The following is a 4,691-nucleotide window of genomic DNA, read 5'->3' on the forward strand; positions in this document are numbered from 1 at the left end:
TGTTCAACACACATAATCCAGTGTACATTCTTGTCAGAGCCATGAAGACAACATAGAAGACGTGAAAGACAAAGCTTTGTTAAATTCTAGATACCCCCCAGCGCCTCATCCCCACTCCAGAGGTCTTAGCAGAGGCCTGCTTTCCTCTACTGAGAAGCCCAACCCCAGGCCCAGGGAGCCTGCCCAAGTTCCCTCGCTATACTTCAAACCATCTTCCTGTATGTTCGTCCCCTTTACTGCACACACACCCCTGCTGCTCGGTACCCCTGACTCTCTCCATGTGCACCCTGTGCTGCTCCTGTGGAACATGCTTCATCCATTAACCCTTTTCTGTGGCTTTTCCCCATCACGTGCTCTCAGGTTCACCCCAGCCTGACCCTGCTCTGCCTCGTAGATCTTTCCCACTCCTTCCTATCACCACCACATATCTGCAGGTGTAGACAACCTCCTTCCATACCACTCACTTACCTGTACCTTTATTTCTCCAGAAATAGCTTCTGGGCCAGGGATCCTCATCCTCACTGACCGCTGTGAAGCCCTATAAACCCTCTGCTCCCGGACTGCATAGCCAGGAACATTCCATTGTCCCAGGACCCTGCCCTCTTTCATGAGCCCCTTTGTGACCTCTTGTCCTTTAAACACAAATGCCCCCAAGAGAATCAACTCAGTCTTCTCCACAGACTATAAGCTTTCCTTCAAAGGACTTGTTCAGCCACCAGGCCTCAACTATGACCCTAATTGCCAATGATTTCCAAAGCCATGAGTTTGGGCTCATGAGTTTGGGCTGCTGGATAGCTCTGGGTGGCTCCTTGGCAAGGTCAAAGTCTTAAACAAAACTGACCTCTCAACTCTCCACCAAATTTCCTATTCTCCCAGTCATATCCTGACACCTGCCAAGTCTAGATTCTACATCCTCAGCATTCTCAATCCTGCTTCTCTTTGCTACTTTTATTAGCAACCCACATTGTACAGTCATACAGGCTATGCACTGCACAACTCTGGGGAACACCATTCATACAGACTACCATGTGTAAGCCTTCATTACAGATATAGACTCCTCCCTGATATGGACAGAGGCATGTTGAACGAGGACCACAGTATAGCTCTCTAAAGCTGGGGACCCAGGGCAGAGGCCTCTCATATCTTGGTCTAAATGTGAGACCCTTCAGAAAGGTTGAATGGCTTGCTCAAGACCATCCAGCTAGGAAACGGCAAAGCCCAGAATCAACCCAGATGTATTTGGTGCCAAAGTCTGTATGCCCTATCCAAATATACCCGTTTCTTCTGTACCTTAAGACCCACAAACCCAAGGGACATTGTCCTCACTGGTGGGAATCTACCTACCTAAAGCTTAGGGCGTGACCTGAGTCTGTGGGTCTATGGGCACAAGAGGCACAGGTTGCAACAAAGTGGCTCCACAGGAAGACTTGGGCTCTTTAGAGCATCTTCAACAGGTATTGTTATTTGAAAAACTTGAATTCTAGCCCCCATTTGATCTCCCTGCCCAGCTTACCAAAGCCAATCTCCTTACTCAGATAATATTTCTAAAAACCAAATCAGATGATACTATTTCCCTGTAATACTCCTTGATACTCCCCGTTTGATACAGCTCTCAGGATAAGACACATTTTAACTTTGTCCCAGGGACCCACAGGACTTGGCCCCAGCTTGTATCTTTAGTAACACTGCAGGCCATTTGGTGTCTTTTATCTGATTATCTCCTTGGTGCACCTCCCCATGTGGCCTCTCAAATATGAAGGGTCTTCTGATGGTAATGCCAGTAATACCACCAAGAACCCACTCCTTTTATTTACTTATTTATTTGCTTTTAAAGTATCTGTAAGGAACTAACTCCTTTTGAAATCCATTAAAACATTTACATAAACTATAAAACTGCTCCAAATAAAGAAAATTATCAATAAGAACCAAAACATCAGCAAAATTATACTCAAGGAAGTAAATAAACAGGAAACCAAGTTAACCAAGTTATCTAAAACCAAATAAAAAGTTTTACTACATAAAAAACAATATGCAGATCTAAGGGTATAAAAATTTTTTTAATTATTTTAAAAAACAAATATTAAGAACTCAAAGACTAGTAATGAGTGCTTTGCAAGAAATACAAGAGATTAGACAGTGACTACAATCTACTTTCAAAAAGATTAAAAATACCCACAGCAGGCTGGGCACGGTGGCTCACGCCTATAATTCCAGCACTTTGGGAGGCCGAGGTGGATGGATCATGAGGTCAGAAGTTCAAGACCAGCCTGGTCAACATGGTGAAACTCCGTCTCTACCAAAAATACAAAAATTAGCTGGGCATGGTGGTGCGTTCCTGTAATCCCAGCTACTCGGGAGGCTGAGGCAGGAGAATTGCTTGATATGGGACCCCAGAGGCAGAAGTTGCAGTGAGTGCAAATCTCACCACTGCACTCCAGCCTGGGCTACAGAGCGAGACTCCATCTCAAAAAAAAAAAAAAAAAAAAAAAAAAAAAAAAAAAAAAAAAAACCCACAGCTAACATCTTACTGAATGGAGAAAAGCTGAAAGCTTTTCCTCTAAGAACTGGAACAAGACAAGAATGTCCACTCTTGGCTGGGCGCAGTGGCTCATGCCTATAATCCCAGCACTTTGGGAGGCTGAGGCAGGCAGATCATGAGGTAGTTCGAGACCAGCCTGGCCAACATGGTGAAACCCTGTCTCTACCAAAAATACAAAAAATTACCCGGGCATGGTGGTACATGCCTCTAATCCCAGCTACTCAGGAGGCTGAGGCAGGAGAATTGCTTGAACCCGGGAGGTGGAGGTTGCAGTGAGCAGAGATCGCGCCACCGTACTCCAACCTGGGCGACAGTGTGAGACTCCGTCAAAAAAAAGAATGTCCATTCTCATTACTCTTATTCAACTTAGTACTAGAAGTCCTACCCAGAGCAATTAGGCAAGAACTTGAAATAAAAGGCATCCAAATGTAAAAGGAGGAAGTCAAATTGTCCCTGTTTGTAGATGACAGGATCACATATATACAAAAACCTAAAGACTCTTCCAAAGAACTCTTACAACTGATAAATTCAGTAAAGTTGGAGGATAACAAAAAATTACATATAAAAATCAGTAGTATTTCCATACATGTACAACAAACTTAGCTGAAAATGAAATCAAGAAAGCAATCCCATTTACAGTAGCTACCAAAAAATAAAATAAAATACCTAGGAATAAATTTAACCAAGGGGGTGAAAGATGTCTACAAGGAAAACTACAAAACACTGATGAAAGATATTGAAGAGGACACAAACAAATGGAAAGACATCCCATGCTCACAGATTTGGAAAAATTCATATTATTAACATAATAATACTACCCAAAGCAAGCTACATATTTAATGCAATCCCTATCAAAATACCAATGACATTCTTCACAGAAATACAAAAAAAAAATCCTAAAATTTGTATGAAACTACAGGAGGCCCCAAATAGCCAAAGCAATCCTGAGCAAAAAGAACAAATCTGGAGGTATCACACTATCAGGCCTCAAAATATACTAAAAAGCTATAATAACCAAAACAGCATGGTACTGGCATAAAAACAGACACAAAGACTAATGGAACAGAATAGAGAACCCAGAAACTAATCCACATACTTACAGACAACTGATTGTTGGCAAAGGTGCCAAGAATACTCATTGGGGAAAGGACAATCTTTTGAACAAATGGTGCTGGCTTATAAGTGGGAGCTAAGCTATGAGGACAGAAAGGCATAAAAGTGATATAATGGACCTTGGGGACTCGGGGGGAGAGCTGGAAGGAGGGTAAGGGATAAAATACTACATATTGGGTACAGTGTACACAGCTTGGGTGATAGGTGCACTAAAATCTCAGAAATCACCACTAAAGAACTTATCCACGTAACCAAAAACCACCTGTACCCCCAAAATTATTGAAATAAACAATGTGAATACACTTAGTGCCATTGAATTGTACACTTAAAATAGTAAATTTTATGTTCTGTGTATTTTACCACAATAAAATTAAATCTCTTAAAAGTTAAAAAAGCAGGCTGGGCATGGTGGCTCATGCCTGTAATCCCAGCACTTTGGAAGGCCGAGGCAGGTAGATCACTTGAGGTCAGGAGTTCAAGACCAGCCTGGCCAACATGGTGAAACCCCATCTCTACTGAAAATACAAAAAAATTGGCTGGGTGTGGTGGCAGGCGCCTGTAATCCCAGCTACTCAGGAGGCTGAGGCAGGAAAATCGTTTGAACCCAGGAGGTGGAGATTGCAGTGAGCCAAAATCACACCACTGCACTCCAGCCTGGGTGACAGAGCAAGACTCTGTCTCAAAAAAAAAAAAAGAAAGAAAAAAAAGAAAAGATGCTGGGAAAACTGGATATCTATACACAAAGAAGAAAACTAGAACCCCATTTCTCACCCTATACAAAAAATCAACTCAAAATGGACCAAAGACCTAAATGTAAGGCCCCAAACAATAAAACTACTAGAAGAAAACACAGGGCAAATGCTTCAGGACATTGGTCTAGGAAAATATTTTATGAATAAGACCTCAAAAGCACAGGCGATAAAAAGCAAAAATAAGCAATTGAGATATCATACTAAAAGCTTCTGCACAGTAAAGCTGAAACAATCAGCAGAGTAAAAAGGCAATCTACAGAATGGGAGAAAGGATATGCAAACAACTC

The sequence above is a fragment of the Nomascus leucogenys genome, chromosome 14, assembly GCF_006542625.1.
Source record: "Nomascus leucogenys isolate Asia chromosome 14, Asia_NLE_v1, whole genome shotgun sequence".
Classification (NCBI taxonomy): Eukaryota; Metazoa; Chordata; class Mammalia; order Primates; family Hylobatidae; genus Nomascus; species Nomascus leucogenys.